The following is a 20,818-nucleotide window of genomic DNA, read 5'->3' as shown; positions in this document are numbered from 1 at the left end:
AGATTCAAAAGTTGCTACCTTTGTGCTACTCGGTACCACCAAGTTTTTCACTTCAGTGTCACCGAGTTTCCCACTTTGTGTGTAATGGTTGGATTTTGTGTGCTGCCTATATATACCCCTTCACCCGCCTCTCATTCGTGGGAGAAGCACTCAGAACACACACTTCCTTGCCAGATCCATTTTCTGAAAGAGAACCACCTACAGATGTGTTGACACCAAGATATTCTAATCCAATCATTTGGAACTTGATCTCTAGCCTCCCCAACTAACTTTCCACCAAATCTAACTCTCCTACCCATGCATATTCTATGAGAGAGTGATTTTGTGTTGAGGAGACTATCTTTAGAAGCACAAGAGCAAGGAGTTCATTAATCTACCACATCTATTACCTTTTGGAGGGTGGTGCCTCCTAGATTGGTTAGGTGTCGCCTGGGAGCCTCCTACTCCGTGTTGTGGAGTTGAACCAAGATGTTTGTAAGGGCAAGGAGTTCGCCTACTTCTTGAAGATCTACCATGAGTAAGGCTAGTCCTTTGTGGACGGAAGCTGTGTTAGAATAGACAAGGTCACTTCTTTGTTGCCCCAATGTGGGTGGAGCCCTTCGTGGACTCTCCACTAACATGGGTTGAAGTCTCCACTAACATGGACGTACGATAGCACCACCTATTGGAACCATGCCAAAAATCGTTGTGTCAACCGCATTCGTTTGATCTCCCTACCTTACTCCTCTATTTTACACTTGCATGTTTCAAATTCCGCTGCTATACTCTTAGAACTGCATATGTAGGGTGTACTTGACTTGCTATAACTTCCATAGCTGGCTCTCAACTAAAATTGGGAAAAGGCAAAAATTTCTCTTGTCAAGTAGTCTAATCACCCCCGCTCTAGACATACTTTCGATCCTACAAGTGGTATGAGGGCTTTGACCTCCATTTCATTGGTTTAACAACCTAGGAGAGTATGGCGTCTAGTGAAGGAAATTATCACTGTGGAGGTCCATATTTTGATCGCACTAATTTTGCTAGTTGGAAGCATAAGATGATAATGCATATCAATCCTCATGTTTGGCTTGTTATTCGTTATGGTGTGCAAGGTAACTGCTTTGGAGAAGGACATGAACCAGATCATGATGCGACAGCTGATGAACTGAAGATGTTGCAACTCAATGCTCAAGCCTGCGACATCATCTTCAACTGTCTATGCCCCGAAGAATTCAACAAAATCAGTCGTCTTGAGAATGCAAAAGAAATTTGGGATACTTTCGTTCATTTGCACGAAGGTACTGATTCTGTCAAAGAATCTAAGTTGTATGTGCTTCAAAGTCAGCTTGACAAGTTTAAGATGAAGGTGGTGAAGGCGTCGCTTAAATGTACTCCAGGCTAGCTCTCATCACTAATGAGATTGTCGGCTTAGGAAGCGAAGAGATGACCAACAAATTCATCATCAAGAAGATACTTAGAGCTCTCAGTGGCAAGTATGACATAGTGTGCACATTGATCCAAATGATGCCAAACTACAAAGATCTCAAGCCAACTGAAGTCATTGGTAGGATTGTCGCTCATGAGATGTCACTCAAGGACAAAGATGAGCTGCACAACAAGTCAAGCGATGATTACAAAGCTTCATTTGATGCTCCCACTACTTCAAAGGACAATCTTTTCACTGATGAAGAGATAAGCCTCATGGTCAAAAAATTGAACAAGTTCTACAAGAATAGAGGCAAAGACAGAAGCTCAAGATCAAGACATGATGAGAAGCGTTCATCCAGTCGTGACCGAAATGGCTAGAATTGTGAGAAGCCCGGACACTGCTCCAATGGATGATGAGCTCCCTACAAAAGAAGAGAAGAGTCACCTCGAAGACGAAGCTCAAGAGATGAGTCACCTCGTAGAAAAAGAAGGAGTAGAGAAGACCACTATGAACGAAGACACTCATGGAGAGGCAAGGAATCAGAGAAGAAGGACAAATACACCAAGAGCACCTCAAGAAGAAGACATCAAGCTCATGTTAGTGAATGGGTTTCTGGCTCCGAGTCTGATCACCACTCCGAGAGAAGCTATCACCACAACTCTGACTATAGTCAAGATGGAGGTGTTGCCGGCAATGCACTTGTTTCGTCAAACTCCTACGACCTATTTCACTCACCAAATGAGTGGTTCGAAAACTGCTTCATGGCTAAACGCCCCAAGGTATCACACCCCAAGTATCTTGATTTCAATAGTGATGAGGATGACTTGTTATGAGAAGATGACTTGCTCTTTGATAAAACTAGTGATTGCAATGAAAATGAACTTGCTAATTATCACGCTAGTCAAGAGAAATAGAGTGATGATGATAAGAAAGAAATTGAACGACTAACTCAAGAATTAAAAACTCTTAAGTTAGCTCATGAGACTACTCTAGAAGATCACATAGAGCTTGCAAGAAACCATGAGAAGCTACGCTTCAAGAAGCTCAACTTGGAGCAAGAGCATGAGTTCTTAAAAGCGATCAATGATGATCTTCGAAAGAAGAGTTCTTCTTATCTAGCCAGACCATTACTTTTGTCTAATTTTGTTCCACAAGTTAAACCTAGGAACACTAGTAACAAAGGCAATAAAGTTTATTCATCTAGTAACAACAATGCTAAAGCTAAATCCAATAAAGTTGTTGCCAGTAGCTCTATTGATTCCATTAATGATTCTCTTAGCCAAGTAACACTTGATCAAGAAAACAATTTATTGGAAGAGATTATATAGAGAGATGTCTTCAAGATTCTTGTCGGAAGTAAAAAATTCGAGGAAATTGTGCGCAAGCAAGGAGGACATCGGAAGAAGCAAGGTGTTTGCTACTTCAACGTCAATGGAGATGATTGGGAAGAAGGTCCATACCCCATTCCTAAGTTTGTTCCCCAAGAAGAGAAGTATGATCCTACTCCTCCTGAAGGAACAAGCTCACAATATGGCCTTCAACCACAAGACCACAAAGTCAATGGAAAGCTTCAAGATGACATTGACCTATTTGAAGAAGAACCCCAAGCCAAAGTCAAGTGGGTTCCCAAGGACACTAGTAGCTCTACCTCAACTAGTGCTACCACAACTCCAAGGATTCCCATCAATTTGGCGTGGATCCCCAAGAGGAAGAACTAGGAAGTTCTTGAGGGGTGACTACACCAATGAAATTCACTCTTATTCATTTTGGCAAGATCTATATGCAATCAACATAAACCATATGCATTCGTTCAAGGAGTTATACATTCCCTCAAAGGTAAGCAAGGAACAAGGTAATTAATGCATCTTTGGACATCATCCCATTTGTGTTCCACTCCATGTCCATAGATATTCTTGCATATGCTCCTCGTGCTTTGGGACTAACCCATGTAGGTCAGAAGAGTAAGAAAACAACAAGGATTGGTCCCAACTCAAGATGATCTTCATCAACATTGAGCATCCACCACTACTTCACTTACTTGAAGTCTTCTACGAAAAACCCAAGGTTAGTTGATACCTCTTAGGGGGGATGTCATATCAAGGGGGAGCTTTACTCTAAGACTTGAGTATAAGCATCTCCTAAGGATATGAACACATTAATGCTTATGTAAAAGTGGTAACCCCGCTTGTGCTTAATGATGAGTATGACCTATGATAAAGTATTCTTACTTGACTCCTATGTCAATATACTCGTATATAGATGACTTTTATCATCGCCCAAGTGCTTGATAGCTACTAGGATGTGCATGCATGTTCACCATGTTTTATCTGTCATTCTTATTGTGTGAGTGCTACTACATAAAAAGACCTTCCAACGGCGCCAGAAATAGGCACGTCGACGGGAGAATACTTGGATTGATCTTTCTGTTGCGGCTACGCCTTAAGGGACTTCCTAGGCAAGTATGCAAAGGATTTCCCCGTGGCCTTGGAGCCTTGCATTGGTATTCCCTCGAAGCGGAAAGGGTGATGTAGCATAGCGGTGGTAAGTATTTCCCTCAGTTTGAGAACCAAGCTATCAATCCAGTGGAGGAGTATCTCAAGATCCTGCACAAACACAAAAACTTGCTCCCAACGCTATGAAGGGGTTGTAAATCCCTTATAGATTGTTTGCCAAGTGAGAACTGAAAGCAACAAAGTAACAAAGCAAAGTAAAAGCGGAGGTGTAAACGATGGATGTGAATAGACCCGGGGGCCGTAGTGTTTACTAGTGGCTTCTCTCATGAAAGCAAGTAGGCGGTGGGTGAAAAATTACTGTCGAGCAATTGATAGAACCGTGCAAAGTCGTGACGATATCTATGCAATGATTGTTTCTATAGGCATCACGTCCGAAACAAGTAGACCGATACTGTCTACATCTACTACTATTACTCCACACGTCGACTGCTATCCAGCATGCATCTCGTGTATTAAGTCCATAAGAACAGAGTAACGCCTTAAGCAAGATGACATGATGTAGAGGGATAATCTCAAACCAATGATAAAAACCCCATATTTTTACCCTTGATGACAACAACTTGATGTGTGCCTTGCTGCCCCTACTGTCACCGGGAAAGGTCCCCACATGGTAGAACCCAAAACCAAGCACTTCTCCCATTGCAAGAATCATAGATCTAGTTGGGCAAACAAAACCCAAGACTCGGAGAGACTTACAAGGATATCAAATCATGCATATAAGAAATCAGGAAAGACTCAAATATATATCATAGATAATCTGATCACAACTCCACAATTCATCGGATCTCGACAAACACACCGCCAAAGAAGATTACATCGGATAGATCTCCATGAAGATCATGGAGAACTTTGTATTGAAGATCCAAGAGAGAGAAGAAGCCATCTAGGTACTAACTACGGACCCGTAGGTCTGAAGTGAACTACTCACGAGTCATTGGAGGGGCGATGATGATGATGTAGAAGCCCTCCAACTCCAAAGTCCCCTCCGACAGGGTGTCGAGAAGGGTCTCCAGATGAGATCTCGTGGAAACGGAAGCTCGCAGCGGCGGAAAAGTATTTTCGAGGCTCTCCTGATTTTTTGCGGAATATTTGGGAATTTAAAGGCCAAAGACCTAGGTCAGGGGGCGGCCAGGGAGGCCACAAGCCTGCCCACCGCTGCCTCCCCCCTAGTGGCGGAGTGGGCGCTTGTGGGCTCCCTGGAGCCCACCTGGCCTGGCCCAAAGGCGCCCTCATCTTCTTCCGTTCGGGAAAAAATCATTTAGGGGTTTTTCTTCCGTTTGGACTCCGTTCCAAAATCAGATCTGAAAAGAGTCAAAAACACGGAAAAAAAAGGAACTGACACTTGGCACTGAATTAATAAGTTAGTCCCAAAAAAGATATAAAAGGTACATAAAACAACCAAAGAAGACAAGATAACAGCGTGAAACCATCAAAAATTATAGATACGTTTGAGACATATCAAGCATCCCCAAGCTTAACTCCTGCTCTTTCTCGAGTAGGGAAGTGATAAAGAATGAATTTTTTATGCTTTCATGCTACCTAGCATAGGTGTCCTTTGTAATTCTTCTTATGTGACGTGAATGTTCAGATCCATTAGATTCAAAACAATAGTTTGCTATTGACGTGGAAACAATAATAATTCAAGCAAACTAGCAAAGTAATCATGAACTTTCAAAATAACAAGGCCAAAAGAAAGTTATCCCTACAAAAGCATATAGCCTGGCTATGCTCTATCGTCATTGCACAACGAATTTAAATCATGCACAACCCCGGTATTGGCCAAGTAATTGTTTCACACCTTTACTTTCTCAAACCTTTTGAACTCTCACGCAATACATGAGCGTGAGCCATGGTTATAGCACTATAGATGGTGTGGAATGTAGTGGAGGTTGCAAGACAAAAAGGAGAAAATAGTCACATTAACTAGGCATATCAATGAGTTGTGGAGATGCTCATCAATAGATATCAATTTGAATGAGTAGAGATTGCCATACAAATGATGCACTAGAGCTACGAGTATGTGAAAGCTCTTAAAGAAAACTAGTGGGTGTGCATCCAACTTGCTTGCTCACGAAGACCTAAGGCAATTTTGAGGAAGCCTATCATAGGAATATACAAGCCAAGTTATATAATGAAAATTTCCCACTAGCTATATGGTGGTGACAAAACGAGAGACTCTCAATCATGAAGATCATGGTGCTTAATATACACAAGTGTGGAAAAAGTGGTAGCATTGTCCCTTCTCTCTTTTTCTCTCATTTTTTTATTTGGTGGGCTCTTTGGCCTCTTTTTTGTGGGTTTCTTTGGCCTCTTTTATTTCCTCACATGGGACAATGCTCCATTAATGATGATCATCACACTTTCAACTCAAAACTTAGAGTAACGATGACTCTATATGGAATGCCTTCGGTAGTATACCATGGCAATGATCTAGCATGGCATAGATATCAATGGAAACATCATGCTACCTATCTTACAATCATGCAATGGCAATGTAGACGTGGTGGCACATGTCATGGTGGTAGTTGCATGGCAATATATCTCGGAATGACTTTGAAAAAGCAATAATAGGTAGGTATGGTGGCTGTTCTAAGGGAGGCAAATGGTGGGTTTTGTGCACCGGCGAAAGTTGCACGGCACTAAGAAGATAGTGATGGTGGAAGGTGAAAGTGCATCTAAACCATGGACTCAACATTAGTCATGAAGAACTCATATACTTGTTGCAAAATTTTAATTAGTAATCGAAACAAAGCATTCAACGCATACTCCTAGGGGAAGGGTTGGTAGGTATAAACCATCGCGCGATCCCGACCGCCACGCAAAGGATGACAATCAATAGACTAATCATGCTCAGATTTCATGACATAGCGGTTCACCATACGTGCATGCTACGGGAATCACTAACTTCAACACAAGTACTTCTAGATCCACAACACCTTACTAGCATGACTTTAATATTACCATAACCACAACTCAAAACCAATTGAGATGAATCAAACTTCTCTAACTATTCAATGCACATGAAGGTGGAAGTTTTCGTATCCCTTTGGATAACTACCCTTTTTGAGACTACTTTCAAAGCATAGATCAACTACCAAGCCACGCACCACTGTGCTCTAAAAGATATAAGTGAAGCACACAGAGCAAAAGTATCTAGCTCAAAAGATATAAGTGAAGCACATGTGAGCTGAATTGTCTACCAAAAGATATAAGTAAAGCTCGACAAAATCATGGTGTGTGCATGTCTCTCTATCTAGGTGTGCAGCAAGGATGATTGTGACACAACAAAAATAAAATACTCCTACGATACAAGATGCTCCAAGCAAAAAACACATAACATGTGGTGAATAAAAATATTGCCCCAAGTAACGTTACCGATGGATTGAAGACGAGAGAGGGGATCCCTTCCCGGGGCATCCCCAAGCTTAGGCTTTTACGACATCCTTGAATCTCTTGGGTTGCCTTGGGCATCCCCAACTTGAGCTCTTGCCACTCTTTATCTCTTTGTCCATAAGAACTTCGCCCAAAACTTGAAAACTTCACAACACGAAACTTAAACAGAAACTCGTGATAACATTAGTACAAGAAAGCAAATCACCACTTCCTTAGGTACTGTAGAAAAATTAAATTCTACTTGTGCTGATGTTGGGTTACTGTACTTTCAATCTTCCATGGCTAATACCCCCCGATACTATCCATAGTTTCATCAAAATAAGCAACCAACACAAGAAAAACAGAATCTGTTAACAGCAGACCAGTCTGTAGCAATCTGTATATTTCGTATACCTTTGTTACTCCAAAAATTCTGAAAGATTACAGCAGTCTGAAGAATTTGTGTAGAAATCAGAAGCAAAAAAATCAACTCAAAATCTCTTACAGAAAAACCATGAAAATTCTTTTAGTGAGCAGAAAGTTTCTGTCTTTTCCAGCATGACCAAACGATCATTCCCAAGACTAATCATAACGGTTTTGCTTGGCCCAAACGCAAAAAGAAACACAAAAGACATAATCATAACAGAATTATGAAAGTGTGAAAAACACAAAACAGCAAGAAAAATGATAGATTCGTTGGGTTGCCTCCCAACAAGCGGTTTTGTTTAACGCCCTTAGCTAGGCGAAAGTGATGGAATCACGTATAGTCATCTTTGGTGCTCAAACCATAGGTAGCCCTCATCATAGATTCATAAGGTAATCTTATTTTCTTTCTAGGAAAGTGCTCCATGCCCTTCTTTAAAGGAAATTGAAATCTAATATTCCCTTCCTTCATATCGATGATAGCACCAATAGTCCTTAGGAAAGGTCTACCAAGAATAATGGGACATGAAGGATTGCAATCTATGCCAAGTACAATGAAATCCACGGGTACATAGTTCTTATTTGCAACAATAAGAACATCATCGATCCTTCCCATGGGTTTCTTGACAGTAGAATCCGCAAGATGCCAATTAAGACACTCTTCAATCTCATGAAAACCAAGAATATCACATAAAGACTTTGGAATCGCGGAAACACTAGCACCCAAATCACACAAAGCATTGCACTCATAGTTTTTGATCTTGATTTTGATAGTAGGTTCCCACTCATCATGAAGTTTTCTAGGTATAGAGACTTCTAATTCGAGCTTCTCTTCAAGAGATTTCATCATACCATCTACGATATGCGCGGTAAAGGCTTTGCTTTGGCTATAAGCATGTGGAGAGGTTGCAATGGATTGCATCAAAGAAATGCATTCAAACAAGGAGAAATTATCATAATTGAATTCCTTGAAATCCAAAGTGGGAGTTTCATTACTACCCAAAATTTTTACTTCTACTACTCCACTCTCCACACCTTTATCATCAAGATAGGTGGTCTCCGAATCATTGGGGCGTTTTTCAACCAAACTGGATTCATATCCAGCCCCTCCATAAATAGGTTTGACACGCAAAAACAAAGATTCAAGAGGAGAAACACCAAGCACTTTAAGATCCTCGTAATTTGCATCACTAGAACGCACCCTTTTAAACCATTCATGTCTAGCGCGAATTTGGGCGGTTCTTTCTTTGCTCTCATTCATGGAGATATGCATAGCTTTCAAAGTTTCATCCAATTTGACCTTTGGGGGAGCGCATCTAACTTTCAAAGCATCAATATCACAAGACATCCTATCAACGCTCTTAGCCAAATCGTCAATTTTGAGTAGTTTTTCCTCTATGGACGCATTGAAAATCTTTTGAGAGTTAATGAACTCTTTGATATTAATCTCTAAATCAGAGGGTAATTTGTTGTGATTTCCATAAGTATTGTTGTAGGAATTGCCATAATTGTTAGAGGAGTTACTAGGAAAAGGCCTAGGAACATAGTTTCCTCTAAAAGCATTGTTGTTGCCAAAATTGTTCCAACCAACAAAATTCACGTCCAAACTAGTGTTGCTAATCTCAATCAAGGAAGATAGTGGCATGTCATTAGGATCTATGGTAGCGTTTCTACTAGCAACCAAATTCATCAACTCGTCCATCTTAGCACTAAGTGAGTTAATTTCTTCTATAGCGTGCACCTTCTTGCTAGCAGGCGACCTTTCAGTGTGCCACTGAGAGTAGTTGGTCATGATATTGTCTAGGAGTTTTGTAGCGTCTCCTAACGTGATTTCCATGAATGTTCCACCTGAGGCAGAGTCCAAGATATTGCGAGAAGCGAAATTCAAGCCAGCGTAAAAGATTTGTATAATCATCCACAAACTCAAGCCATGAGCGGGACAATTTCTAATCATAAGCTTCATCCTCTCCCAAGATTGTGCAACATGTTCATGATCAAGTTGCTTGAAATTCATGATATCGTTACGTAAGGAGAAGATCTTAGCCGGCGGAAAATACTTGGATATGTAAGCATCTTTGCACTTATCCCAAGAATCGATACTATTTTTAGGCAAAGAAGAAAACCAAGTTTTTGCGCGATCTCGCAATGAGAAAGGAAAAAGTTTCAACTTAATCACGTCATTATCCACATCTCTTTTATTTTGCATATCGCAAAGCTCAATGAAGGTATTGAGATGGGATGCGGCATCTTCACTAGGAAGGCCAGAGAATTGCTCTTTCATAACAAGATTCAGCAACGCTGCGTTAATTTCATACGATTCCGCATTAGTGGCGGGAGCAATCGGAGTACTAATAAAATCATTATTATTAGTGCTCGAGAAGTCGCAAAGTTTGGTGTTTTCAGCCATGATGACTTCAACAAACAAACAAGCACACAAGCAAGCAAGAAAACCGGCAAAGGGAAACGGCAAAGGCAAAAGAAAACGGCGAAGGAGAAAGGCAAATGGAAACGGCAAATGTGAAGTGGGGGAGAGGAAAACGAGAGGCAACTGGAAACAAAAGTAAATGCAAGAGAAGAGTCTGTGAGACCTACTTGGATAGATCTTGATTTCTCCACCTTGGCAACGGCGCCAGAAATACTTCTGCTACTGCAACAAAAGACTTTCCAACGGCGCTAGAAATAGGCACGTCGACGGGAGAATACTTGGCTTGATCTTTCTGCTGCGGCTATGCCTTAAGGGAGTTCCTAGGCAAGTATGCAAAGGATTTCCCCCGTGGCCTTGGAGCCTTGAGTTGCTGTTCCCTCGAAGCAGAAAGGGTGATGTAGTGTAGAAGTGGTAAGTATTTCCCTCAGTTTGAGAACCAAGGTATCAATCCAGTGGAGGAGTATCTCAAGATCCTGCACAAACACAAAAACTTGCTCCCAACGCTATGAAGGGGTTGTCAATCCCTTATAGATTGTTTGCCAAGTGAGAACTGAAAGCAACAAAGTAACAAACCAAAGTAAAAGCGGAGGTGTGATGGATGTGAATAGACCCGGGGGATGTAGTGTTTACTAGTGGCTTCTCTCATGAAAGCAAGTAGACGGTGGGTGAACAAATTACTGTCGAGCAATTGATAGAACCGCGCAAAGTCGTGACAATATCTATGCAATGATTATTTCTATAGGCATCACGTCCAAAACAAGTAGACCGATACTGTCTGCATCTACTACTATTACTCCACACGTCGACCGCTATCCAGCAGGCATCTAGTGTATTAAGTCCATAAGAACAGAGTAACGCCTTCAGCAAGATGGCATGATGTAGAGGGATAATCTCAAACCAATGATAAAAACCCCATCTTTTTACCCTTGATGGCAACTACTTGATGTGTGCCTTGCTGCCCCTACTGTCACTGGCAAAGGTACCACATGGCAGAACCCAAAACCAAGCACTTCTCCCATTGCAAGAATCATAGACCTAGTTGGTCAAACAAAACCCAAGACTCGGAGAGACTTACAGGGATAGCAAATCATGCATATAAGAAATCAGAAAAGACTCAAATATATATATCACAGATAATATGATCACAAATCCACAATTCATCGGATCTCGACAAACACACCGCCAAAGAAAATTACATCGGATAGATCTCCATGAAGATCATGGAGAATTTTGTATTGAAGATCCAAGAGAGAGAAGAAGCCATCTAGCTACTAACTACGGACCCGTAGGTCTGAAGTGAACTACTCACGAGTCATTGGAGGGGCGATGATGATGATGAAGAAGCCCTCCAACTCCAAAGTCCCCTCCGTGAGGGTGCCGGGAAGGGTCTCCACATGAGATATCGCGGAAAAGGAAGCTTGCAGCGGCGGAAAAGTATTTTCGAGGCTCTCCTGATATTTTGCGGAATATTTGGGAATTTATAGGCCAAAGACCTAAGTCAGGGGGCGGTCAGGGAGGCCACAAACCTGCCCACCGCCGCCTCCCCCCTGGTAGCGGAGTGGGGGCTTGTGGGCTCCCTGGAGCCCACCTGGCCTGGCCCAAAGGCCCCCTGATCTTCTTCCGTTCGAGAAAAAATCATTTCGGAGTTTTTCTTCCGTTTGGACTCCGTTCCAAAATCATATCTGAAAAGAGTCAAAAACACGGAAAAACAGGAACTCGCACTTGGCACTGAATTAATAAGTTAGTCCCAAAAAAGATATAAAAGGTACATAAAATAACCAAAGAAGACAAGATAACAGTGTGAAACCATCAAAAATTATAGATACGTTTGAGACGTATCAGTGAGCATGTGTTTGATCATTCGAGGACATCCAATTTTTGTTATTTGGCTCTTGATTTATCTTTTGCCAATAGGACCCTTCTCTAGCTATCTATGCTATCATCTCAAGTTCTATTCATGCTTCATCACAAAACTTGAACAAGCACTTGTTGATACGTTTGTGTGAAGGTGCACTCGGAGTTTTGTATCATCAAAGGCTGACATTCAAAACCTCTTTCAAAATTTCAGTGAGACCAACTTCATAGAATCGGTTCCACCGAATTTACAAAGCTGGTCTCGTTTTTCCATCTGCTGAAATCACAAACCCGGTTACACCAAGTTTCCCCGCCAACTTACAGTAGACGAACTCGGTGACACCAATTTCCTAATCTCGGTAACACTGACAGTAACGGGTATATATTCCAGGGGACCGAATCTTTGATTTCCAATCATCGAATACATTTCGTCCCAAACCCTACGCTACCCCTGGACCCTTGGTCGTCGCCCTTGACTCCCGCTGCGTCTCCGCCACTAGGAATCACCGCCGCTGACGGATTCTTCACCGTCATCGCCGCCATAGCCGGACTGTCTCCAAGTTAGTGTACGAATCCGCCCCTTTCTTTTGCGCCTCCCCAATCAATCTCGTGTGCATTAGAAGTTTTATCCACAAGCCACGGTGTGCAATCCCTCTATCCATCAAATGGTCCTGCAGATCAGAGAACAAGGAAGTTTTTAGGTTTAGTTATCCGCAGACCTCATCTCGGTGACACCGATTTGCAAAAGTCGGTTCCACCAATTTTGAACCTAGGGTTCTTGAGAATGAAATCGGTGAAATCGAGTTGTCAATTTCGGTTCCACCAAAATGATGACCAAGTTCTTGTAAAGGAGTTCATGTATCACGGTGACTCCGAAAGTTCAAACTCGGTGCCACCAAAATGTGATCTGCGGAAAGCTAAAACTAAGGATTTCTTTGTTCAATTTTTTTAAAACATCTAATTTTGTGCTGCTCAACCCTTCTATCTTTCCTATATCTACTTCACAGGTTTTGATGTTTGCTGCCGAGTTTCTGTGTGTCTGCCAAGATGTCTAGATCAAATGATAGTCAAAATGATTTCAGAGAACAAAGTGTTGAGATGGACTCAGGCACTAGTCCAGAGAAGTCTGACTTTGACCCTGGATCCTACAGCTCCCATGGCTTTCCCAAGGTAGCCACCAGGCAGACGAAGAAACTGAATTTTGATGAAGAGAACTCACACTTTGTGCTAGAGGAAACTCCAGCTCCTCCTAAGGCTCCAAGGAAGACTGTCTTGTTTGACAAGAGTCCAGGTGTCAGTGATATGAGGTATGTTGACTGGGCATATATCAAGGAGAATGAAGACTTCTTTTCCCATGTCCAAGAAAATTTCAGGTTAGTGGACATTGAAAAGTTTGTTGGTAAGGCAATGACCCCATGGAATGATGAGCTGATCATGCAATTTTGCGCAACTGTTCATTTCTATGGAGATGGTTCTTTGGTCTCAATGACTGATGGTCACAGGTACGAGTCTATGATTGATGAGTGGGCCACTATCATTGGTGCCCCAAAGCAGGAAGATCGAGATGTTGATGTGTGTTCTAAAGCAAAGAAGAGCCACAACTCTATAGCAAATATGTACAAGCCGATTCCTCACAAGTATTCAGCTAGTCACAAGATGGGCTTAGTGTACTTTTTGCAAGCAGGAATACCCACTACTAACACTATTTTGAGACACGCATTGATGCCTAAATCAGGTGATGTTAAGATGATCAGAGGACACTCCATCAACCTGCTACACCTTTTGGACACCCACACCAAGTTCAGAGTGATGGACTTGATAGTACAGACTATCCGAAGGACTGATGCTGATCAAAAGAGATCATGTGGATATGCTCCTTACATTCAGATGCTTATCAATGCCAAGCTAGGAAAGCATGTATATCTACTTGATCGTCCCCATCTACCGCTTCAGCCAGAGTTTGAAGACAATGAAGTGGTAATGGATGACAATGATCCCAGCTCGGTTGCAACAAGAATAGTAGCAGAGGCAGCAGAAGCTGAGGCTGCTAGAAATTTGCCACCACGAGTTCCATAGCTCAAAACTCAAGCTGACCAAATGGCATTTCTAGTTAGCTCTATCCAAGGCATGGAGAAGAACATCTAGGAGATACTGCAAAGTCAGAAAAGCCTTGAGAGAGTCATGGAAACAAAGTTTCATGACATGGATGTGAAGGATATTGAGCTGACCACTATAGTCAAACAACTTCAACATGAAGTTGACTCAGTGGAGATCCCGTGCTCACATGATGAAGATGATGAACATGATGATGATGAAGAAGAGTCTCCTCCTCCCGCTACCACACGGTTCAGCACTCAGCTTAGATCAGCTGATGTTCCTACTCAGGAGACAAGACATACATATTCAGCTCAAGCATCAGCACCTTCACACCAGCTCCAGCTCAAGCACATCCAGTATCAACTCCTCCAGCTCCAGGACACTCATTAGATGCCTTCATGGACGCTCTTCTGTCGACTCCGTCATCAGCTGCCAAGAGAGACAAGTAGCTCTATATTTTTTGAACTTTTTGGTAACTTGTTGCCTGATGACCCACAAGTGTAGGGGATCTATCTTAGTCCTTTCGATAAGTAAGAGTGTCGAACCCAACAAGGAGCAGAAGGAAATAACAAGTGGTTTTCAGCAAGGTATTCTCTGCAAGCACTGAAATTATCGGTAACAGATAGTTGTGTGATAAGATAATTCATAACGGGTAGCAAGTAACAATAGTAACAAAGGTGTAGCAAGATGGCCCAATCCCTTTTGTAGCAAGGGACAAGCCTGGACGAACTCTTACATAAGGTAAAGCGCTCCCGAGGACACATGGGAATTCTATCAAGCTAGTTTTCATCATGTTCATGTGATTCGCGTTCGCTACTTTGATATTTTGATATGTGGGTGGACCGGTGCTTGGGTGATGTCCTTACTTGGACCAACATCCACTTATGATTAACCCCTCTCGGAAGCATCCGCAACTACGAAAGAATAATTAAGACAAAGTCTAACCATAGCATTAAACTAGTGGATCCTAATCAGCCCCTTACGAAGCAACGCATAAACTAGGGTTTAAGCTTCTGTCACTCTAGCAACCCATCATCTACTTATTACTTCCCAATGCCTTCCTCTAGGACCAAATAATGGTGAAGTGTTATGTAGTCGACGTTCACATAACACCACTAGAGGAAAGACAACATACAACGCATCAAAATATCGAACGAATACCAAATTCACATGACTACTTATAGCAAGACTTATCCCATGTCCTCAGGAACAAACGTAACTACTCACAAAGCATAATTATGTTCATGATCAAAGAGGTATTGAATAGTATTAAGGATCTGAACATATGATCTTCCACTGAGTAATCCAACTAGCATCAACTACAAGGAGTAATTAACACTACTAACAACCTTACAAGTACCAATCGGAGTCGCGAGACGGAGATTGGTTACAAGAGATGAACTAGGGTTTGGAGATGAGATGGTGCTGATGAAGATGTTGATGGAGATGAGTCCCCTCCGATGAGAGGAGTGTTCGTGATGCCAATGGCGACGATTTCCCCCTCCGGGAGGGAAGTTTCCCCGGCAGGACGGCCCTGCCGGAGCTCTAGATTGGTTCTGCTCAAGTTCCGCCTCGTGGCGGCAACGATTCTTCCCGAAAGATCTCCCTTGATTTTTTCTAGGATGAAAGAGATTATATAGAGTTGGAGTTGGAGGCTGCGGAGCTATGTGGGCCCCGCGATCCTGCCAGGCGCGGCCTAGGGGCGCGCCTCCTAGGCTCGTGGGCACATGGCTCCGTGTCCTCGGGTAATTCTTGTGCCAGTATTTTTTATATATTCCACAAAAAATCCTCGTAAGTTTCCAGGTCATTCTGAGAACTTTTATTTCTAAACAAAAAACAACACCATGGCAATTCTGCTGAAAACAGCGTCAGTCCGGGTTAGTTCCATTCAAATCATGCAAATTAGAATCCAAAACAAAGGGGAGAAATGTATAGATCATAGACGTTGAGAGAGAGAGAGAGAGAGAGATCTTTTGACTTTATTTGCTCGCATTTGGTTTTAAAACTTTGGTCTTTTCAATGACTTTATCCCGTTATCTGTGTTTGATCATACGCTTTGCTTGATTGATGCTATACTATTATCTTTTCACTATCTATGTGATGATTATCCACTTATATTGTTTGTGTCATGTGCATTGCTATTCATTCTTATCTTGTATGCAAACCACCAAGATGTATGTGAAATGGAAGAGTGACACATCATCCTAATCAATTGTGCATTTGCATTCAAATGCAAATTTTGAATAATGCACAAATTTAGGGGGAGCTCTTGCTTTTCACATACTTCTCAAAGCGTTGATGCTAATCATTGATTATATAGTTTGTCAAAGCTTTGATCTATATGTTGTCATCAATTACCAAAAATGGGGAGATTGAAAGCACAATTGCTCCCTAGGGTGGTTTTGATAATTGATCACAACATATGCATCATTGGACTAATATGTTTTCCATGTATATTTCAGAAAAGTTCAGAAGATGCTATGGCTAAAGGCTTATGTGGAGATGCCCCTTGATGCAAGAAAGGAATAATATTGGCTCAATCTTCAAGCTAGAAGACTCTTCATTTTATATTTGTGAGAAATCACTTTTGATTCCATAGGAAAGAAAATACTACTGAAAGGGGGTGAGGTAGTAAAATTAATTGTTTGCTCAAAATGCTCAAAGTTAGCCACCAAAATACTCAATCATTTTTCCCACATATCCACTCTCTCAAATTCCATATACACAAGTTCGATGTCACCAACTTTCACATATCGGACCCACCGAGTTTGACCTCAGATAAAAACCCTAGCCATTCACACCAAATGGGTGCAACCGAATCCATATCGGTGCTACCGAGTTTCGGTGACCAACTTTCGGGTGCCTCGGTACACAAAATCGGAATTTCCGAGTTTGAGTATTGGTGCCATCGAGTTTTTCCATCTCACTGTTAGCCACCTTTTAGATACCACCGAGTTTCATATATCGGTCTTACCGAGATCTAAAAGTTGCTACCTTTGTGCTAATGAGTACCACCGAGTTTTTCACTTCGGTGTCACCGAGTTTGCCACTTTGTGTGTAAGTGTTGGATTTTGTGTGCTGCCTATATATACCCCTTCACCCACCTCTCATTCATGGGAGAAGCACTCGAAACACACACTTAATTGCCAGATCCATTTTCTGAGAGACAACCACCTACTCATGTGTTGAGGTCAAGATATTTCGGTCCAATCATTTGAAACTTGATCTCTAACCTCCCCAAACATCTTTCCACCAAATCAACCTCTCCTACCCATGCATATTCTCTGAGAGAGTGATTATTGTGTTGAGGAGACTATCTTTAGAAGCACAAGAGCAAGGAGTTCATTGATCTACCACATCTATTAACTTTTGGAGGGTGGTGTCTCCTAGATTGGTTAGGTATCGCTTGGGAGCCTCCTACTTTGTGTTGTGGAGTTGAACCAAGATGTTTGTAAGGGTAAGGAGATCGCCTACTTCGTGAAGATCTTTACCATGAGTAAGGCTTGTCCTCCGTGGACTGAAGCTAGGGTGGAATAGAAAAGGCCGTTTCTTTGTGGACCCTCCGTGGGTGGAGCCCTTCGTGGACTCTCGCAGTTGTTACCTGATATGTCTCAAACGTATCTATAATTTTTTAAGGTTTCATGCTGTTATCTTGTCATTTTGGATGTTTTATGTACCATTTATATCTTTTTTGGGACTAACTTATTAATTCAGTGCCAAGTGCTAGCTCCTGTTTTTTCTGTGCTTTTGGCTCTTTTCGGATCTGATTTTGGAACGGAGTCCAAACGGGATAAAATCCCCGAAATGATTTTTTCCCGAACGGAAGAAGATCAGGGTGCCTGTGGGCCAAGCTAGGAGGGCTCCAGGGAGCCCACAAGCCCCCACTGTCCCACTAGGGGGAGGCGGCGGTGGCAGGGCTTGTGGCCTCCCTGGCCGCCCCCTGACCTAGATATTTGGCCTATATATTCCCTAAAATACAGCAAAAAATAAGGGGATCCACAAAAATACGTTTCCGCCGCCGTAAGCTTCCGTTTCCGCGAGATCTCATCTGGAGACCCTTCCCGGCGCCCTGTCGGAGGGGACTTTGGAGTTGGAGGGCTTCTTCATCATCATCATCATCACCCCTCCAATGATTCGTGAGTAGTTCACTTCAGACCTACGGGTCCGTAGTTAGTAGCTAGATGGCTTCTTCTCTCTCTTGGATCTTCAATACAAAGTTCTCCATGATCTTCATGGAGATCTATCCGATGTAATCTTCTTTGGCGGTGTGTTTGTCGAGATCCGATGAATTGTGGATTTGTGATCATATTATCTATGATATATATTTGAGTCTTTTCTTATTTCTTATATGCATGATTTGATATCCTTGTAAATCTCTCCGAGTCTTGGGTTTTGTTTGGCCAACTAGATCTATGATTCTTGCAATGGGAGAAGTGCTTGGTTTTGGGTTCTTACCATGTGGTGACTGAAAGTGCGTTATATCAACTAGAGGAGGGTTAATAGGAGATTTTTAGAATTTCATCACTGAGGAAATTCCTTTTGAGGAAATTCCTCACTGATGACTAACTTACAGCGGAAACAGTAAAGGATCAGGAGTGCAAAGTTTCACTACAACAGTTTTTCAGGATAAAGAATATGAAAACAGATTGCACAGTATGCACGCACGCAGAAAACAAATGAGGATTAACTTGCATGAAGAATTTGAGGTTGAGGAATTTCAGAGAAAGTCTTCAGCAAATTCTTCAAACAGTGACAGTGAAAATCATCAACACACAATCTGAGGAATATAAAGAGTTGAGGAATTAGAACCCGTTTCACAGCAAAGACAGTAGTTGATGACCCAATTCCAACTGCTGTGACAGTTGTACATCTGGTTTGGAGCGGCTTGGTATTGAAACCGAAAGACACACAGTCCCGGGACACATAGTCCCTACTGTATTCTCCTTGGGCTAAGAGCACACAGTCCTCGCCCAACACTCGTGGTAAGTCTTCAGGGCAGACTTCCAAACCCTCACAAACTTGGTCACCCGACGATCCACAATTGACTGCTGGATTGCTCCAGACCATGATGCCTAACCGTCTAGAGGATGCACGGTCCTCAAAGGTACAAGGCTTCGGTCCCACACAGGAACAACTTCTTCAGTGATGCTCAATCACTTGGTTTTCGGTTTGTGGTTTCGTGTTTGGGGTATTTCCTCACTGATGAATTGCTCTCGAAGACTCTGAGGAATTTGGGTTGCTCTTATGACAAATGTCAGTTTCTAACGGAGCAGCCAACCAGCTAATGGTTGTGGGGGGGCTATTTATAGCTTGGGAGCATCCCAACATGATTTGACATTAATGCCCTTAACTAATATTGCCGTTGGTATGGATAAGACCAATGATGTGGCGTGGCTATCAAAACGGTGGGAACCCGCAACTGTGAGAGTCCTCATGTCACTCATATTCCTCACTTGAGGCTTTTGGTAGGATTAGGCTTGGGTTGAGCATCATGAGGAAATTCATTCCAATGTGTTACCTCGACCCCCTTTAACAGTATGGTGTTCCTATTACTCAAGTGGGAAGAAAACAAAACAGAAAGAGTAAATCTTCATGCTTGAAAGTCTTCAGAATGATTTTCTTCAGGACACACCGAATTCCTCAATTTCAATATCTTCATGAGGAATATCAATTTCATCGCAAGTTCTTCGCGATTCAAATCTTCAGCTTCAGACCAATTTCTTCAACCGAAGATATACATTTTTAGGGGTCGATATTCATCGAATATTTCAAACTCCTAGCGACTTATAGATCATGTGTACACTCATGAACACATTATATACTTAACCTATAAGTCTTCAAACCAACAAAATCACTAAGGGGCACTACATGCACTTACAATCTCCCCCTTTTTGGTGGTTGATGACAATTAGGTTAAGTCGTCAACAGGGACAAAAATATGAAGTGTAAATACTCATTTGAGGAATTTGAAATCAAGACTCAGAGAGACTCCCCCTAAAGATGTGCATATCTTGAGGATTTTGCTTTTCACAGCAAATGCACATTGATGATTTATATCATGGAGATCTCCCCTTGAGTCTTGTAAATCATGCATGCATACGACATATAGTATGAAGAAATTGAGGATGCATGATGACAAATAGTATCTGACGAATTCCAGCATGCGTGCATTAAAATTCTGAGGAATAAGCATGCGAAGAAAAACATTCAAAAGCGTCAGAGTACCATCGGGCTTAAGTTACAACTCATTACATAAACACTTCAGAAGAGCCAAGAGTTTGTAACCTAAATATAGTTCATAAGCCCCAAAATATCTCGCGTGAAGACTAACTCTCAAGTTTCTCCCCCTTTGTCATCAAGTGACAAAAAGGGACAAACTGAGGACTAACGCCCATGAAGACTTCACTCCTTGGCAGTTGATGAAGACGCGTGAGGATTCTTGGGAGCAGTCTTCTTCCTTGGACCGGTGGCAGTGTCTTGTTGTTCTTCATCAGATTCAGCAGTGCGGTATGAAGAAAAAGAACTATCCTCAAGGTCTGGAACTGGAATTGGCCTGAATTTCTTCTTGGGTGGCCATGACCAGTCAAAATCTCGCTCAAACTCCAATTCTTCAAGTTCTGTCAGAGTCTTCAGATGAGCAAGTGTAGCCCAGGTGCGATCAAAAACCTCATGAAGATAATGATGGTTAAGCTTCACAGCATTCTGCGTTTCATTGAGGGTTTTCAC

The sequence above is a fragment of the Hordeum vulgare genome, chromosome 3H, assembly GCF_904849725.1.
Source record: "Hordeum vulgare subsp. vulgare chromosome 3H, MorexV3_pseudomolecules_assembly, whole genome shotgun sequence".
In the NCBI taxonomy this organism is placed as follows: domain Eukaryota; kingdom Viridiplantae; phylum Streptophyta; class Magnoliopsida; order Poales; family Poaceae; genus Hordeum; species Hordeum vulgare.
The sequence above is the reverse complement of the archived record's forward strand: the minus strand, read 5'-3'. Positions refer to the sequence as shown.